The sequence below is a fragment of the Ranitomeya imitator genome, chromosome 2 (assembly GCF_032444005.1).
Source record: "Ranitomeya imitator isolate aRanImi1 chromosome 2, aRanImi1.pri, whole genome shotgun sequence".
Classification (NCBI taxonomy): Eukaryota; Metazoa; Chordata; class Amphibia; order Anura; family Dendrobatidae; genus Ranitomeya; species Ranitomeya imitator.
In genome coordinates, this window is record NC_091283.1 from 771,971,009 (window position 1) to 771,991,425 (window position 20,417).

The following is a 20,417-nucleotide window of genomic DNA, read 5'->3' on the forward strand; positions in this document are numbered from 1 at the left end:
CAGGAGAAATTGGACCCAAATGTTGTTGTCCAATTTGACCTGAGTGCGCTAGTACCCCATATGTGGGGGAACCACCGTTTGGGCGCATGGCAGAGCTCGGAAGGGAAGGAGCGCCGTTTGGAATGCAGACTTAGATGGATTGGTCTGCAGGCGTCACGTTGCATTTGCAGAGTCCCTGATGTACCTAAACAGTAGAAACCCCCCACAAGTGACTCCATATTGGAAACTAGATCCCCCAAGGAACTTATCTAGATGTGTTGTGAGAACTTTGAACCCCCAAGTGTTTCACTATAGTTAATAATGCAGAGCCATGAAAATAAAAAATCTTTTTTTCGCAAAAATTGTATTTTAGCCCCCAATTTTGTATTTTCCCAAGGGTAACAAGAGAAATTGGACCCCAAAAGTTGTTGTCCAATGTGTCTTGAGTACGCTGATATTCCATATGTTGGGGTAAACCCCTGTTTGGGTGCACGAGAGAGCTCGGAAGGGAAGTAGCACTGTTTTACTTTTTCGACGCAGAATTGGCTGGAATTGAGATCGGACGCCATGTTGCGTTTGGAGAGCCCCTGATGTGCCTAAACAGTGGAAACCCCAAAATTCTAACTGAAACCTTAATCCAAACACACCCCTAACCCTAATCCCAACGGTAACCCTAACCACACCTCTAACCCAGACACACCCCTAACCCTAATCCCAACCGTAAATGTAATCCAAACCTTAACCCTAACTTTAGCCCCAACCCTAACCCTAACTTTAGCCCCAACCCTAACTTTAGCCCCAACCCTAACTCTAACTTTAGCCCCAATCCTAACTGTAGCCCTAACCCTAGCCACAACCCTAACTTTAGCCCCAGCCTTAACCCTAGCCCTAACCCTAAACCTCATGGGAAAATGGAAATAAATACATTTTTGTAAATGTTATTATTTTTCCCTAACTAAGGGGGTAGTGAAGGGGGGTTTGATTTACTTTTATAGCGGGTTTTTAGCGGATTTTTATGATTGGCAGCTGTCACACACTAAAAGACGCTTTTTATTGCAAAAAATAGTTTTAGCGTCTCCACATTTTTCCATATTATGGTCCACAGAGTCATGTGAGGTCTTGTTTTTTGTGGAACGTGTTGAAGTTTTTATTGGAACCATTTTCGGGCACGTGACATTTTTTGATCGCTTTTTATTCTGATTTTTGTGCGCCCCCGTGAGCGGGGGGCATTCTTAAAGGGTTGGAGAGAAGAAGAAACAATAATACTTTTTTTTTACATCCCTACACCAGCAGTATAATCCCTCCTCTGCCTTCTCCCGCCAGTTTCCTGGCATAACACTAAGCACCACTGTGCTCAATGGCACATTAGGGTGAGTCTCAGCTTGGGCTCAGACAAACGCTTTACACCTCCTGCATCTTCAAGCTTGCAACCAGGATATTACGCTTTCTAGTGACCAGTGACATCGACAGGCTCTCGCAGTGGCTACCAAATCTTTACAATTCAAGGGCTGAACACAGGACAGATAGTAATAAGGACAATCAGGGCCACTTCTCATGTCTTAGGGCTCCAGGGGACCCATGGCCAAATAGCTTTTATGATTATTCATTTTGCTTACGTTGCCTGTTGCCTGCAATATAAAACAGCAGCATAGATTTTCTTGGTTCTCTGACCTGTGCTTTCTCTATGACGCAAGCGGGATGATGTTGTCATCAGAGTCATTTAGCAGAACTCAAACAGGGTTTGAAATGCATTCGTGTTTTTTTTTTTTGTCGCATTTTTGACTCTTTTTAATGGACTTGAATAATGCTGTGAAATTTTATACTAATGGAGCTAAATTACCTCCTCCCTGTACTCATGTAGAATATGGCAAGCCACTCAGGCAAGTAGTGGCCTGGGGGATCATCTGGAAGAGAAAGTGATTCATTTATTTATTTTTTTTTACCTTGAACTTCTGCACTTAGTGGAGTACAGTGGGGGAGAGAACAATGGGAGGGGTGGGAATCAAGAAAGGGACTTGTAATGAATTAGTGAGCAGAAGAATAAAGTGGGGGGAGAAGACAAAGGACAAAAGCTTGAAATTAATTGGCAAAGGTAGATGTTTAGTGGCTAAAAGGGGAAAGAGTACAGTAGCTAATTTATATTGCTATTGGGTGGGGGAAGGTTTGCTAATTATAGGTAATGAGGGGCCCAATGTTGGCTTATTAAATAATATTCTGAATGGTGAGTAGAACAGTAGCTAATTGTATATTAATGATTTGGAGGATATTCATACTGAGGAGCCCAGCATATTGAGCATAATGGGCATCAATTTGACACCACTGGATAATACTGCCATTGCTATTGTTGCACTATTTATTATAGTTATTATTTATTTATTTATTTATTTATATAGCACCATTGATTCCATGGTGCTGCACATGAGAAGGGGTTACATACAAGTTACAGATATCACATACAGTAAACAAACTAACAATGACAGACTGATACAGAGGGGCGAGGACCCTGCCCTTGCGGGCTTACATTCAACAGGATTATGGGGAAGGAGACAATAGGTTGAGGGTTGCAGGAGCTCCGGTGTTGGTGAGGCAGTATCTCCAGTAGTGATGAGGAGGCAGCGGGGTCTGTGCAGGCTGTAGGCTTTCCTGAAGAGATGGGTTTTCAGGTTCCGTATGAAGGATCCGAATGTGGCTGATATTCGGACATGTTGGAGCAGTGAATTTCAAAGGATGGGGGATATTCTGGAGAAGTCTTGGAGGCAGTTGGATGAGGAGCGAATAAGTGTGGAGGAGAGAAGGAGGTCTTAGGAGGACAGGAGATTACGTGAGGGAAGATATAGGGAGATTAGTTCAGAGATATATGGAGGAGACAGGCTATGGATGGCTTTGTAGGTCAGTATTAGTAATTTGAACTGGATACACTGAGGTAATGGGAGCCAGTGAAGAAATTTGCAGATGGGGGAATCGCAGGAATAGGGAGGACAGAAATGAATTAGTCTGGCAGCAGAGTTAAGGATGGACTGGAGAGGTGCAAGGGTGTTAGCAGGGAGGTCGCAGAAAAGGATGTTGCAGTAGTCAAGGTGGGAAATGATGAGGGCATGCACAAGCATTTTAGTAGACTGACGGTTGAGGAAAGGACGGATTCTGGAGATATTTTTGAGCTGAAGGCGACAGGAGGTGGACAGAGCTTGGATGTGCGGTTTGAAGGACAGGGCAGAGTCAAAGGTTACTCCGAGGCAGCGGACTTCCTGTACAGGGGAAAGCATTGCTGTGAGGATTAACTGTGGAGACTATAGGGTGGACCCACTGGACCGTGACAACGAACCTCCTACGGGCGAGCTGACCAAGTGCACCACCCCCTATACAGAGAGAGTTAGGGGCAGACCCGAAGGAGACTATCGCCACGGCAGCTGGTAAGAAGGACAGACAAGAAATCAACTAATAGGGATCAGAAAGGACCAACGAGGAGACAGAAACAGGGAAAGCATGGGAATACGGACTGGACGGAGAGGACGAGCAGGAAGGCAAGACGCGGGAGCAGGGACTGGACAGAGGACACGGGCAGACAGACTGGAGACAGGAACACGGACAAGGCGGAGGACAGAGGCAGGCAGGCAAGGACCCTGGAACACGGACAGGATGATGAACGCAGGCAGGAAGGCAAGGACACTGGAACATGGACAGGATAGAGGACACCGGAAGGCAGGCACTAGAAGGGAACAAAGGAGAAGACCAGGATTAGCTAAAGGATACAGCAACTGGAAGTGAGCGGCAAACAAGAAGGCAGGGATGAACGCAGGAGAGACGTGGAGCCAGATTCACTTGTGGATCAAAAATGAGCATCAGGCATGACCAAGAGGAAGAGGCTGCCTAATAAGGGCAGTGCAGTGCAGTACTTCTGGGATGGAGTCCTCCAGGGAGATAGAGAGGGCAGTCAAGAGAGACCAGGACTGAGCTCAGAAGTGTGCGCACACAGCGCTGAACCCAGCGCGCGTGAGCACCCGATGTAAAGCATAAGCCGGGTGCGAGCGCTGAGGAGGAGGTGGTGCCAGGCGGGGAAAAGCAGCTGTGGGAGCGTGCCAGGACGCCGATGAAAGGTAAGTATGACAGGGCTCTGGAAGCGGCGGTGACGGTGACGTGACAATTGCATTATTATATCACTTATACATTGTTTGTTGTAACATTACTATGGTTGTCTTACTTACTGTGAATATAAGGATGTCGTCATACTTCACTTTGTGTGGCTTTATATATTTTTGCTTGTCCATTAATGTCAATAAAATGTATTTTTATTCATTAATTATGTGTGCACATCTAATATGTATTAGTCATTTCTTTTCTCTTTGTCTCCCTCACTAAGAATAGCAACCTCAAATATCACAGTGTCATCTATTACTATGTATGATGCCGTTTCTTATTACGTAGTGTTGTTTCATTATTTATAGCGCCGTCCCATTTTACATAGTGTCCTCTCATATTATGTATAGCAGTGTCCCTTGTTACATAGTGTCCTCTCTTATTATGTATAACACTGTTCATTATGACATCCTTTCTTGTTATGTTTAGCACTGGCTACAAGGAAAGAATTTGGCACGGCAAGGGCAACCTAATAATTACTTTTGTAATAGAACTGCTTGCACTATTTTCAACGTCAAGATTCAGAGTGACCTGCTGTAAACAATGTTAGTATTGATCAATTTTTATATGTTCTTTTTTAGGGAGATTAAAAAGATTGTGCATAATTTAATATATATTTCAAAGGACTTGGAAGTAGAGTTGAGCGACCTTGACCTTTTTAGAGTCGAGCCGGGTTTTGCGAAACCCGACTATGTCCAAAGTCGGGTCGAGTGAAATCGGCCGATTATGACGTAAAGTCGGGATCGACCGAAACACGAAACCCAATGCAAGTCAATGGGGCAGCATAGTCGGCAGTGAGTGGGGGCCAGGAAAACACCTAGAGTGGCCATTTTAATGTCAAAACCATCCATTCTTCTTAATGAAGCTTGTCAAGCGTAATTTACCTTATAATAATTGGAAGGCATTTGAAATTGGGGGTCATTTGGCTAAAGTTGTGGGGGGTAGGGCTGGTTCAAGTAATTAGTGGGCCCAGGAAATCTGGACCACGTCACGGCAGTGGAGCAGGGAGAGGTAAGTATTTCAACTTTGCAAGTGCTGTGAACCTGAGCAAGCAGGGGGGGCCCACTCGTTGGCATTGGCACTGGCACAGGGCCCCTCAAAGTACAGCGGTGTGTTTGCACGGCGGGGGCGCCTCCCACCGGCAGCAACACTTTTGCGTACTATGAGAGGCCCTGTGCCAGTGACGTCGCCAACTAGTATTCCTCCCCCCACCTGATGAAGGAACCTGCACTTTCATCTGCACCTTCCTCTTTGTCCCCGTGTAAGGTGGTATGGTATGCGGGAAGAGCAACCTAACTTTCAGCAGGGTCACAATGTTGTTGTGTAGCGTGCACGGGGAATGTTGCGTTATGGGTCAATGTACCAGCAGACTCATCTATCACTGGCTGGGCAATGGGCACGATGAAGTGGAAACACAGATATAGGCCCAAAGAAGAAAGTGGGCTAAATGCAGTTCAAAATTGGTAACACAGGAATAACCAGGGGGCATTGCAGTGGAGGACAACTGGAATGAGAGGCTGACACAGAGAGTAGGGCCAAATCAGTAAGTAGTCGAAATGCAGTTCAAAATTGGCAACCGTAGTAAACAGGCGGCACAGCTTTGTTCAGTGGAGGAGAACAGCAAGGAGTGGCAGACACCGATAGTAGGCCCCAAACCAACTAGTACGCCAAATGCAGTTGTTCCATTTAACCACAATTTAATGAGAGCCTGAAGATAGAAGCTCAGGAAAGGCAACCTGGGGAACACCTTGGAGTGTAACACACCATCTCTCTCCACCCCATACCCATTTTGTATGGCCTAATGCAGTGTACTTTTCTACAACTACTAAACGAGAGTCGGAAGACCGAAGCAATGGCAAGGAAACCTGGGGAACACCTTAGAGTGTAACACACCCTCTCTCTACACCCCATACCCAATTTGAAGGCCTAATGCAGTGTAGTTTCCAAGAACTACTAAACGAGAGCCGGAAGATCGAAGCTCAGGAAAGGCAACCTGGGGAACACCTTGGAGTGTAACACACCCTCTCGCTACACCCCATACCCAATTTGAAGGCCTAATGCAGCGTAGTTTCCAACAACTACTAAACGAGAGCCGGAAGATCGAAGCTCAGGAAAGGCAACCTGGGGAACACCTTGGAGTGTAACAAACCCTCTCTCTACACCCCATACCCAATTTGTAGGCCTAATGCAGCGTAGTTTCCGACAACTACTAAACGAGAGCCGGAAGATCGAAGCTCAGGAAAGGCAACCTGGGGAACACCTTGGAGTGTAACACACCCTCTCGCTACACCCCATACCCAATTTGAAGGCCTAATGCAGCGTAGTTTCCAACAACTACTAAACGAGAGCCGGAAGATCGAAGCTCAGGAAAGGCAACCTGGGGAACACCTTGGAGTGTAACAAACCCTCTCTCTACACCCCATACCCAATTTGTAGGCCTAATGCAGCGTAGTTTCCGACAACTACTAAACGAGAGCATGAAGATCGAAGCTCAGGAAAGGCAACCTGGGGAACACCTTGGAGTGTAACACACCCTCTCTCTACACCCCATACCCAATTTGTAGGCCTAATGCAGCGTAGTTTCCGACAACTACTAAACGAGAGCCGGAATATCGAAGCTCAGGAAAGGCAACCTGGGGAACACCTTGGAGTGTAACACACCCTCTCTCTACACCCCATACCCAATTTGAAGGCCTAATGCAGTGTAGTTTCCAAGAACTACTAAACGAGAGCCGGAAGATCGAAGCTCAGGAAAGGCAACCTGGGGAACACCTTGGAGTGTAACACACCCTCTCGCTACACCCCATACCCAATTTGAAGGCCTAATGCAGCGTAGTTTCCAACAACTACTAAACGAGAGCCGGAAGATCGAAGCTCAGGAAAGGCAACCTGGGGAACACCTTGGAGTGGAACACACCATCTCTCTACACCCCATACCCAATTTGAAGGCCTAATGCAGAGTAGTTTCCAAGAACTACTAAACGAGAGCCGGAAGATCGAAGCTCAGGAAAGGCAACCTGGGGAACACCTTGGAGTGTAACACAACGTCTCTCTACACGACGGAAGGGCTGATTCTTAGGAAGGAAGGCTGTTGGAAATAAGCATTGCGCGTCCGAGGGTGATTATATTCTTATTAGGTATATACTCACCCTCGGACGCGCCCTGCTTCTTTATTTGGAATGAATGTTTATTTGCAATGTGGTGTTGACTTTCTCTATTATTTTGGTAATTAATGATTTTATTATTTTCATTATTTTGCATCTTCTCGGCAATAATATAAAGAAGACGCGACAGGACAACACTCGGTGGATGCCATATGTGTGTTTTCAATTTAAAAAAACTTTCAGTTAACTACTTGCAGGAGAAAGTAATTGTAGCTGGTGGCCATTTTTAGTACTGTACCAGATTAGAGTTGTGTGTTTGTTTTTAATGTTAAAATGTCTGCATTTGATATCTCACCAGTATTTTCTTTTTTATAAGCAAAATACTTATTTTTATATTTTCTGATGTTGGTTCCAGGGGTACACGGCCAGCAGTGCCCTGGTCAGTGTAGTAGTAGTTGAAAGAATGGACCGCAGACAGGCATCGAAGGCCTAAAATAATAACACATGGCTGTAGGCAATTTTAAATTGGTTCCAGGGGTACACGGACAGCAGTGGTGTGGTCAGTGGAGGCCTAGTGGAAGGAGTGACCGCAGACAGGCATCGAAGGCCTAAAATAATAACACATGGCTGTAGGCAATTTTAAATTGGTTCCAGGGGTACACGGGCAGCAGTGACCTGGTCAGTGTAGTAGTAGTTGAAAGAATGGACCGCAGACAGGCATCGAAGGCCTAAAATAAAAAAATTGGGCTGGCTGTAGGCAATTTTAAATTGGTTCCAGGGGTACACGGGCAGCAGTGGTGTGGTCAGTGGAGGCCTAGTGGAAGGAGTGACCGCAGACAGGCATCGAAGGCCTAAAATAATAACACATGGCTGTAGGCAATTTTAAATTGGTTCCAGGGGTACACGGGCAGCAGTGACCTGGTCAGTGTAGTAGTAGTTGAAAAAATGGACCGCAGACAGGCATCGAATGCCTAAAATAATAACACATGGCTGTAGGCAATTTTAAATTGGTTACAGGGGTACACGGACAGCAGTGACCTGGTCAGTGTAGTAGTAGTTGAAAGAATGGACCGCAGACAGGCATCGAAGGCCTAAAATAAAAAAATTGGGCTGGCTGTAGGCAATTTTAAATTGGTTCCAGGGGTACACGGACAGCAGTGGTGTGGTCAGTGGAGGCCTAGTGGAAGGAGTGACCGCAGACAGGCATCGAAGGCCTAAAATAATAACACATGGCTGTAGGCAATTTTAAATTGGTTCCAGGGGTACACGGACAGCAGTGGTGTGGTCAGTGGAGGCCTAGTGGAAGGAGTGACCGCAGACAGGCATCGAAGGCCTAAAATAATAACACATGGCTGTAGGCAATTTTAAATTGGTTCCAGGGGTACACGGACAGCAGTGACCTGGTCAGTGTAGTAGTAGTTGAAAGAATGGACCGCAGACAGGCATCGAAGGCCTAAAATAAAAAAATTGGGCTGGCTGTAGGCAATTTTAAATTGGTTCCAGGGGTACACGGGCAGCAGTGGTGTGGTCAGTGGAAGTCTAGTGGAAGGAGTGACCGCAGACAGGCTTCGAAGGCCTAACATAACAAAATTGGGCTGGCTGTAGGCACTTTAAATTGGTTCCAGGGGTACATGGGCAGCAGTGTATGGTCAGTGGAAGTCTAGTGGAAGGAGTGACGGCAGACAGTCTTCGAAGGCCTAACATAACAAAATTGGGCTGACTGTAGGCACTTTTAAATTGGTTCCAGGGTAACACGGCCAGCAGTGGCCTGGTCAGTGTAGTAGTTGTAGAAAGAAGGGACCGCAGACAGGCTTCGAAGGCCTAACATAACAAAAATGTCAAAACAATGGTATTGTCAGTGCCAGGCATTGAAGGATGTCAGCGGCTAGACTACACATTGGTGAAGCTGTGAGAGATAATTTTGCTAGTGGTAGAGCACTGTTTGAGCTGGGGGGGGGAACTGTCTTGTGGCCGGCGGTACAGGCACAGGGCCCCTCATATTACAACGGTGTGTCTGACGTTGGGTGCGCACCACCACCGCCAGAGACACTTTATTGTACTATGAGGGACCCAGTGGCAGTGCCGTCGACCAAAAGCGGCCACACCCACCTCTTCAGACAAACAGCACTCTCAAGGGTCCAAGCGCAAAGTGGCGATAGCACGGCCCCGTGTGGGGAGTTTGGCCATTTCGTGAGGTGGAAACATGTCGTATGCTGGACAATCAGGTGAAGAAAATTACGAGATTGGAAAAGTCATTCAGAATAGTCCACAGGCAAGACCTTTTCATAGGAAAGCTAGGTGTCAGCCGGGCAGGGTGGGGCAAAAGATTTTGAAATCCAGTTGTGGTTCATTTTAATGAAGGTTAGATCATCTACATTTTGGGTAGCCAGACGAGTCCTTTTTTCTGTTAGTATTGAACCTGCAGCACTGAATACTCTTTCTGATAGGACACTAGCTGCCGGGCAAGCAAGCTCCTGCAATGCATATTCTGCCAATTCTGGCCAGGTGTCTAATTTGGATGCCCAGTAATCAAATGGGAATGACGGTTGAGGGAGAACGTCGATAAGGGATGAAAAATAGTTTGTAACCATACTGGACAAATGTTGTCTCCTGTCACTTTGAATTGATGCTGCAGTACCTGTCCTGTCTGCGGTCATAGAAAAATCACTCCACAACCTGGTCAGAAAACCCCTCTGTCCAACGCCACTTCTGATTTCCGCCCCTCTAACACCTCTGGTCTGCTGGCCCCTGGAGCTCGTGTGAGAACGATCACGGGCGCTGTGTGCAGGGAATGCCAGAAGCAAACGGTCAACAAGAGTTGATTGTTTTGTTGCTAATATTAGTTCCAAGTTCTCATGTGGCATAATATTTTGCAATTTGCCTTTATAGCGAGGATCAAGGAGGCAGGCCAACCAGTAATCGTCATCGTTCATCATTTTTGTAATGCGTGTGTCCCTTTTGAGGATACGCAAGGCATAATCCGCCATGTGGGCCAAAGTTCCCGTTGTCAAATCTGCGGTTGTGCTTGGTTGAGGGGCAGTTGCAGGCAAATCTACGTCACTTGTGTCCCTCAAAAAACCAGAACCCGGCCTTGCCACGCCACCAATTTCCCGTGCCCCCGGGAAAGCTTCCTCATTAAAAATATACTCATCCCCATCATCCTCCTCATCCTCCACCTCCTCTTCGCCCGGTACCTCGTCATGTACACTGCCCTGACCAGACAATCGCTGACTGTCATCAAGGCTTTCCTCTTCCTCTGGTGCAGACGCCTGATCCTTTATGTGCGTCAAACTTTGCATCAGCAGACGCATTAGGGGGATGCTCATGCTTATTATGGCGTTGTCTGCACTAACCAGCCGTGTGCATTCCTCAAAACACTGAAGGACTTGACACATGTCTTGAATCTTCGACCACTGCACACCTGACAACTCCATGTCTGCCATCCTACTGCCTGCCCGTGTATGTGTATCCTCCCACAAAAACATAACAGCCCGCCTCTGTTCGCACAGTCTCTGAAGCATGTGCAGTGTTGAGTTCCACCTTGTTGCAACGTCTATGATTAGGCGATGCTGGGGAAGGTTCAAAGAATGCTGATAGGTCTGCATACGGCTGGAGTGTACAGGCGAACGGCGGATATGTGCGCAAAGTCCACGCACTTTGAGGAGCAGGTCGGATAACCCCGGATAACTTTTCAGGAAGCACTGCACCACCAGGTTTAAGGTGTGAGCCAGGCAAGGAATGTGTTTCAGTTGGGAAAGGGAGATGGCAGCCATGAAATTCCTTCCGTTATCACTCACTACCTTGCCTGCCTCAAGATCTACAGTGCCCAGCCACGACTGCGTTTCTTGCTGCAAGAACTCGGACAGAACTTCCGCGGTGTGTCTATTGTCGCCCAAACACTTCATAGCCAATACAGCCTGCTGACGTATGCCAGTAGCTGCCCCATAATGGGAGACCTGGTGTGCAACAGTGGCAGGTGCGGATGGAGTGTTTGTGCGACTGCGGTCTGTGGACGAGCTCTTGCTTCTGCAGGAGGACGAGGAGGAGGAGGAGGAGGGGGTGCGAACGGCTACAGACAACTGTTTACTAGACCGTGGGCTAGGCAGAACTGTCCCAAACTTGCTGTCCCCTGTGGACCCTGAATCCACCACATTTACCCAGTGTGCCGTGATGGACACGTAACGTCCCTGGCCATGCCTACTGGTCCATGCATCTGTTGTCAGGTGCACCTTTGTGCTCACAGATTGCCTGAGTGCATGGACGATGCGCTCTTTAACATGCTGGTGGAGGGCTGGGATGGCTTTTCTGGAAAAAAAGTGTCGACTGGGTAGCTCGTAGCGTGGTACAGCGTAGTCCATCAGGTCTTTGAAAGCTTCGCTTTCAACTAACCGGTAGGGCATCATCTCTAACGAGATTAGTCTAGCTATGTGGGCGTTCAAACCCTGTGTACGCGGATGCGAGGCTAAGTATTTCCTTTTTCTAACCATAGTCTCATGTAGGGTGAGCTGGACTGGAGAGCTGGAGATCGTGGAACTAGCGGGGGTGCCGGTGGACATGGCAGACTGAGAGACGGTGGGAGATGGTATTGTTGCCGCCGGTGCCCTAGATGCAGTGTTTCCTACTACGAAACTGGTGATTCCCTGACCCTGACTGCTTTGGCCTGGCAAAGATACCTGCACAGATACAGCAGGTGGTGCGCTAAATGGTGGTCCTACACTGCCGGAAGGGATGTTGCGTTGATGACTAGCTTCATTGGCCGAGGGTGCAACAACCTTAAGGGACGTTTGGTAGTTAGTCCAAGCTTTCAAATGCATGGTGGTTAAATGTCTATGCATGCAACTAGTATTGAGACTTTTCAGATTCTGACCTCTGCTTAAGGAAGTAGAACATTTTTGACAGATGACTTTGCGCTGATCAATTGGATGTTGTTTAAAAAAATGCCAGACTGCACTCTTTCTAGCATCGGATACCTTTTCAGGCATTGCAGACTGAGCTTTAACCGGATGGCCACGCTGTCCTCCACCAGGTTTTGGCTTTGCCACGCGTTTTGGGCAAGATACGGGCCCGGCAGATGGAACCTGTGGCGATGTTGATGCCTGCTGCGGCCCCTCCTCCTCCTCTGCTTCAGAACTGCTGCCGCCTGCACCCTGTTCCCCCAATGGCTGCCAATCGGGGTCAAGAACTGGGTCATCTAATAACTCTTCTTGTACCTCCTGCGCAACTTTGTCTGTGTCACCGTGTCGTTCGGTGGTATAGCGTTCGTGATGGGGCAACATAGTCTCATCAGGGTCTGATTCTTGATCAGCACCCTGCGAGGGCAATGTTGTGGTCTGAGTCAAAGGACCAGCATAGTAGTCTGGCTGTGGCTGTGCGTCAGTGCACTCCATGTCAGATTCAATTTGTAATGGGCATGGACTGTTAACTGCTTCACTTTCTAAGCCAGGGACGGTATGTGTAAAGAGCTCCATGGAGTAACCCGTTGTGTCGCCTGCTGCATTCTTCTCTGTTGTTGTTTTTGCTGAAGAGGACAAGGAAGTGACTTGTCCCTGACCGTGAACATCCACTAACGACGCGCTGCTTTTACTTTTACCAGTTTCACGAGATGAGGCAAAAGAGCTAGAGGCTGAGTCAGCAAGATAAGCCAAAACTTGCTCTTGCTGCTCCGGCTTTAAAAGCGGTTTTCCTAATCCCAGAAAAGGGAGCGTTCGAGGCCTTGTGTAGCCGGACGACGAACCTGGCTCCACAGCTCCAGACTTAGGTGCAATATTTTTTCCCCCACGACCACCTGATGCTCCACCACTACCACTACCCTCATTACCAGCTGACAATGAACGCCCCCGGCCACGACCTCTTCCACTAGACTTCCTCATTGTTTTAAAAACGTAACCAAACTAACGTTATTTGTTGCAGTCACACAACTTACACGGTGAGCTATAACTTCAGTATGATTTAGCTACCCCTTTACAGGTTGGTGAGACCACAGCGAAAATCAGGCCCAATGTTACACACTCTTTTTTTGGTGGCTGCAAATTAGAGAGATGCCCCACACGCAGGACTGTCACTGAAGCACAAATGTTAATATTAATGTCACACTATTATTTTTTTTTTATTTTTATTTTTTTCAGGAACACTTTAGAAACCCCCCCAAAAAAAAAAAATAGATTTTTGCAGGGAGAATTTAGAAAACAAATGTAACAAACTATATGCTTTCTATGGGCCACTGAGTGAGAGATGACGCACACAGGAATCAGGAGTGGCACACAAGCCCAGAGGCCAATATTTTTCTACCAATGATTGATGGAGTTATTTTCTCTGGTAGATTTTGGAACCCAAATCAAGGAAAAAAAATGTAGGCTTTCTATGGACCACAATTGGAGAGAGAGAGAGAGAGAGATGGCACACCCAGGAGTCAAGACTGGCACACAAGCAGAAAGGCCAATATTAATCTCCCACTGTTTTTTTGGTTGTTTTTTTTTTTTTTTTTTTCAGGGAGACTTTAGAAATAAAAATAATAAAAAAAATATGATTTTATCAGGAAGAATTTAGAAACCAAATAAAATAAAATGATTTTTTCAGGGAGAATTTAGAAAACAAATAAAACCAAAAATATGCGTTCTATGGCCCACTGACTGAGAGAGAGAGAGAGATGGAACGCTTAGTACTGGCACACAAGCCCAAAGGGCAATATTAATCTCCCTTTTTTTTTCCAGGGAGAATTTCTGAAACCCAAAAAAAAAATAAAATAGGCTTTCTATGGCCCACTATTTGTGAGAGAGATGGGACGCTCAGGACTGGCACAGATGGCACGCTCAGGACTGGCACAGAAGCCCAGAGGCCAATATTAATCTCCCTTTTTTTCTGGGAGAATTTATAAAACCAAAAAAATATTTAAATAGGCTTTCTATGGCCCACTATTTGTGAGAGAGATGGCACGCTCAGGACTGGCACAGATGGCACGCTCACAACTGGCACACAAGCCCAGAGGCCAATATTAATCTCCCTTTTTTCAGGGAGAATTTCTAAAACCCAAAAAAAAAAAAAAATAGGCTTTCTATGGCCCACTATTTGTGAGAGAGATGGGACGCTCAGGACTGGCACAGATGGCACGCTCAGGACTGGCACAGAAGCCCAGAGGCCAATATTAATCTCCCTTTTTTTCTGGGAGAATTTATAAAACCAAAAAAATATTTAAATAGGCTTTCTATGGCCCACTATTTGTGAGAGAGATGGCACGCTCAGGACTGGCACAGATGGCACGCTCACAACTGGCACACAAGCCCAGAGGCCAATATTAATCTCCCTTTTTTCAGGGAAAATTGATAAAACAAAAAAAAAAATTAAATAGGCTTTCTATGGCCCACTATTTGTGAGAGAGATGGCACGCTCAGGGCTGGCTGGCACAGATGGCACGCTCAGGACTGGCACACAAGCCCAGAGGCCAATATTAATCTCCCTTTTTTTCTGGGAGAATTTATAAAACCAAAAAAATATTTAAATAGGCTTTCTATGGCCCACTATTTGTGAGAGAGATGGCACGCTCAGGACTGGCACAGATGGCACGCTCACAACTGGCACACAAGCCCAGAGGCCAATATTAATCTCCCTTTTTTCAGGGAAAATTTATAAAACAAAAAAAAAAATTAAATAGGCTTTCTATGGCCCACTATTTGTGAGAGAGATGGCACGCTCAGGGCTGGCACAGATGGCACGCTCAGGACTGGCACACAAGCCCAGAGGCCAATATTAATCTCCCTTTTTTTCAGGGAGAATTTATAAAACCAAAAAAAAAAATAAATAGGCTTTCTATGGCCCACTATTTGTGAGAGAGATGGCACACTCAGGACTGGCACACAAGCCCAAAGGCCAATATTAATCTCCCACTGTATTTTTATCAGGGAGAATTTATACACCCCACAAAAAAAAATACAGAAAAATGAAAAGGCTTTCTATGGCCCACTATGTGAGAGAGATGGCACACACAGGGATGGCACTCTAGCAGAAATGCCAAATTGCCAATCTTAATCTCCCACCAAAAAAAAAAAAAAAAAAAAAACAGGGAATGTCCTACAATTACTATCTCCCTGCCTGCAGTAATCTCAGCCAGGTATGGCAGGCAGCTACTATCTCCCTGCCTGCAGTAATCTCAGCCAGGTATGGCAGGCAGCAATAAGGAGTGGACTGATGCACAAATGAAATAAAAAGTGTGGACAAACAAAAAAGATAGCTGTGCAGAAAGGAAGGAACAAGAGGATTTGTGCTTTGAAAAAAGCAGTTGGTTTGCACAGCGGCGTACACACAGCAATGCAGCTATCAGGGAGCCTTCTAGGGCAGCCCAATGAGCTACAGCGCTGAGGGGAAAAAAAAAAAAAAAAAAACTTCCACTGTCCCTGCACACCGAGGGTGGTGTTGGACAGTGCAAATCGCTGCAGCACAAGCGGTTTTGTGGTTAATGGACCCTGCCTAACGCTATCCCTGCTTCTGACAAAGCGGCAGCAACCTCTCCCTAAGCTCAGATCAGCAGCAGTAAGATGGCGGTCGGCGGGAACGCCTCTTTATAGCCCCTGTGACGTCGCAGACAGCAAGCCAATCACTGCAATGCCCTTCTCTAAGATGGTGGGGACCAGGACCTATGTCATCACGCTGCCCACACTCTGCGTTTACCTTCATTGGCTGAGAAATGGCGCTTTTCGCGTCATTGAAACGCGACTTTGGCGCGAAAGTCGCGTACCGCATGGCCGACCCCGCACAGGGGTCGGATCGGGTTTCATGAAACCCCGACTTAGCCAAAAGTCGGCGACTTTTGAAAATGTTCGACCCGTTTCGCTCAACCCTACTTGGAAGTTCTAATTAAGCAGTGAAGGTACAATGATATTTCACAAACAAACCATCGTTTTATTCCAGCTGTTCAATGATATTAAATTCAAACAAACTAAAATCTTAACTTTCAATTGTTTCACTTTAACACATTTTGTTCTCATTTTGCAAGAGTGTTGTTAAAATAAAATTACCTTATTCACTGCATAATTGTACATAATTATTTTTTACACTGTGAAAGTCTAATTTAATATCCCTAAAACTGTCTGCATTTGCTGGGTGATAGACAGTGGATATAGAAAAATCCAAGCAACCCTTTTAAAATGGCAAGTTTTTGTTATATGAAAATTGTCTCTTCAGAGAAGAAGAGGACTTGAACTCTAGTGCCACCTATTGGAAATAGCAATCCTAAAAGTCAATACTGAGCCTTGCCATATGATTTCAGATAAAAGCCAAACCAGAATCTCAATTTGCAGACACAGTGTTTCAAGAATTGCCCCTCTTCAGTGCAAAGTATAAGATCTTAATTGGCTACGTGAGAGGCTTCAGACTGGTATCTAAGGGGTCTCCTTGTGAAGAGTGACATGCCTGGCATGTCAGTGTGAAGAGGCTTATAAACCAACATCAACCCTTTATCAAGCCTTGCCATATGACAGCATAAAAGCCAAACCACAATCTTAATTGAGAATCTCAACTGACACATATTATGCGGGGGAGTTTTTTGATGAAAGAGTTTGCTCAACTCTGAAATGCGTAGATTAATGAAACTGCTCTTTGTTCAACATGATCATCGCCATTGCATATCTTCTTGACCAGCAGCGCAACAGAATTATCCATATATTCCTTTCTACTATTGCATTTACTACTGATTTATTCCAGCATACAGAGCAGCAGCAGCTGGTACTTATACCTGCATAAGAGTTGTGCCTGACACAATCCAGCCAGGTAAGCAATACCACAGTACCTACAATATTTATTGCTTGGGTGATGCCCTATTTTGTGTTTTTTGTCACTTTATATCTATACTACAGTTCCAGGTATTGTCACTGTTGTGCTAAATTTAAGCCATTTCTCGAAGACCATCTTCACAATGTCCCATGGTATATCTATTTCCTTCCAAATTATTTTGTACCCTTTTCTACATGGATAACTTTCAACAATTAAATCCCTTTGCTATGTTGTAAGCTGTTTACGGACCATGGCTTTTACAATAAAATTCAACAAAGAAAATGTCAGAAAAATCCTTCTAGAATTGGAATCACTGTAAATGATGACAGCCATGCATTGGCTATTTAACATGAGTTTAATTGTGATTGGTTAATTCTGAACATAACCACATCCCCAATTATAAGAGAGTGATCAAATGTATGCATTCACAGTATTTTAGTTTTGCTATTTTTATTTACCTCTTTAAAATGTTTGCAGTTTGTTTCTCAACAGATTTAAACAGATTTTGGATGGCATTAAATGGGGAGAAAGTTCTGAAATGATTCTTCTTGGAATGATTATTTTTAATATTTTTATATAATATTAAGTCATTTTAACAGGGATTTATAGACTTTTTATATCTACTTTACATATATACTTTATTGTGCCGTTTTTTGTATAGTTGTTATTTTTGATGTCAAGTAAGGGAGTGACAACCCTGTACAGACTATTGGACCTTTTGAAGTCAAGGGGATTAGCCCTTTTTATACCAACTCTTTTTGCACTTAATATTTTCGTATGTTTCCCTTTCCAAATGTTTTTTCAAATGTTTTCCCCTCCAGATTTTTTTTAAAGGTTTTACCCTCAATGCATGCAACATGATATTTGATGACAAAGAATCAGTCTCCTTTAATGGGTATGTTCACTTTTGCAATTATACATATTGTCCCAATACATGTAAAACAGGTTTTACAGCTTAAATGTTTACAGCTGATTTCCTAGCATGTCAATTAAAAACAGTCAAAAGTGCAGTAATAAAAAATTGCACTTAAAATGCTTTTTGCAATCTTAATCTGGGTATTACCACGTTGAGAACAGCTTCCGTTAGCTATGCTGCCCTATTGCAGGCAGCAAACCAGCAGGAATGGTCTCTGCATGCTACTAATGATGGCAAAAAAGTTGTAATGTAGCAACCGGACCATGGCACCCCTGGGGCTCCATTCAATAGCACCACTTGCCCTACTTCTGAATCTGAATCTACCCTCACCTACTGTATCCTAACCATCCCTTGTAGATTGTGAGCCCTCACAGACAGGGTCCTCTCTCCTCCTGTACCAGATGGCCACTTGTTTTATTTAAGATTACTGTACATGGTTTTATTATGTATACCCTTTTCACATGTAAAGCTCCAATAATAATAATCTGTCCCTGTATTTAGTCCTTGAGTTGTAAAAACTAGTCAGAGTAGCTAGGCCCACCAGGAAACATAGTTTCCTAGTTACAAACTTCAATAAGAAGGGGGTATTGAGTGATAGCATGGCCCATGCAGAGCTTGTGTGCCAATTAACACTCTGTTTCCTAATGTTGTGCTAGGTGGGAAAGGGTAGATCAGGGATTTGCTGCAAGCGGAAATGAGGCGTGACTTTGACAGGTGTCAGAGAATCCTCTTTATGTGAGCAAGTATCTCCACATACATCAACACTAAGTTGTGCCAGTTGGTTGTAGAAAGAAGCAAAACTACAAGGAACCTGAGCGAAACAGTTCATCACAGTTCAATGTACCCTGCCATCTTGGTAGAGTAACTTACCAGGAGATCCAAAGTTACCAACTGGTGATTTAATCTATGGTGTTGAGTTTTGCCACTCAGATAAACCAATGATCTTAGAAAGTTTGCTTAATTTGTTGTTGTTGTTTTTTTTTTTTTGCTTGTTATTCTCCTGTTAAAAGTAATGGGAATAGAGAGTGATTAGAGTATAGGGAGTGAAGTACAGTTAGGGTACCGTCTCACAGTGGCACTTTGGTCGCTACGACGGCACGATCCGTGACGTTCCAGCGATATAGTTACGATCTCGCAGTGTCTGACACGCTACTGCGAATCATACGTCGTAGCAGATCATTTGAAACTTTCTTTCGTCGTCTAGTGTCCCGCTGTGGCGGCATGATCGCATCGTGTAACAAAGGTGTGCACGATATTGTATACGATGTGCGCATAGTAACCAACAGCTTCTACATCGCAAACACGTCATGAAATTATCGCTCCAGCGTCGTGCATTGCGAAGTGTGACCGCAGTCTACGACGCTGGAGCGATAATGGAGCGATGCTGGAGCGTCACGGATCGTGCCGTCGTAGCGACCAAAGTGCCACTGTGAGACGGTACCTTAACACACGTCAGCAGAAGATGGCTGCACACAAGGTTGGCTTGTAGCCTTTTTAGTACAGGACACATGGGTAGGCATACAGAATGCGGTATATACACAAGCCACGGGCTATTTATATTCATTAACTATTAACAAGATTGCTTTATGTTTTATATACACTGAAGCAATACAAGAAATGGTATACTGGTTTTTACCTCCTGCAAACATAATTGTACAATCTATTGCAAATCTATTTTGCAAATATCTGTTATATTGTGCTGAGCTATAGCATACAGATCTGGCAAAATTAAGAGACCAACACATCAAGTCCCTGTCATGGGCAGCCCAATCTCCAGACCTGAACCCCATTGAAAACCTCTGGAATGTAATCAAGAGGATGATGGATAGTCACAAGCCATCAAACAAAGAAGAACTGCTTACATTTTTGCGCCGGAAGCAGTGTGAAAGACTGGTGGAAAGCATGCCAAGACGCATGAAAGCTGTGATTAAAAATCATGGTTATTCAACAAAATATTGATTTCTGAACTCTTCCTGAGTTAAAACATTAGTATCGTTGTTTCTAGATGATTATGAACTTGTTTTCTTTGTATTATTTGAGGTCTGAAAGCACTGTTTTTGTTTTTTTAACTTTGACCATTTATCGTTTTCAGAAAAAAAACAAAATGTATTGCTTGGAAATTCAGAGACATATTGTCAGTAGTTTATAGACTAAAAGAACAATTTCCATTTTACTCAAACACATACCTATAAAGAGAAAAATCAGACAAACTGAACATTTTGCAGTGGTCTCAGTTTTTGCCAGAGCTGTAAATTATATACAATTCTTAGGGTTTGATACTAGAATCTTTGCAAAATTGCAGTCCATGAGAGATTTCTTGAAAACACATTTGGAAAAGCCATCAGCTTTGAGTTTATAAACTTATGTATGAGTCTCAGAATTAAAATGATCTATATAAACTAATGTTTGACACACCAATAAGAACCATCTCATTGAAAGTGAGCTTCTGGTCCAGAAACATGTAACAGAAACTTAACATCACAGTCAGCAACATCAAACTGAACAAGGATGATTTTACTACT

The 20,417-nt window shown here is 44.7% G+C and overlaps 1 long non-coding RNA gene across 2 annotated transcripts in view; it reads left to right on the forward strand.

Annotated features, from left to right (window-relative positions):
• The window catches only part of LOC138665732 (uncharacterized), a 199,394-nt gene that overhangs the window by 145,244 nt on the left and 33,733 nt on the right, over positions 1–20,417 (forward strand). Inside the window, exons 1-2 of one of the 2 annotated variants that reach the window (XR_011318512.1) lie at positions 16,946–16,976; positions 17,801–17,874. This is a non-coding gene — a long non-coding RNA (uncharacterized lncRNA). Of the gene's footprint in view, positions 1–16,945; positions 16,977–17,800; positions 17,875–20,417 lie in introns of those variants that run through there. The other variant, XR_011318511.1, reaches the window with a different exon arrangement.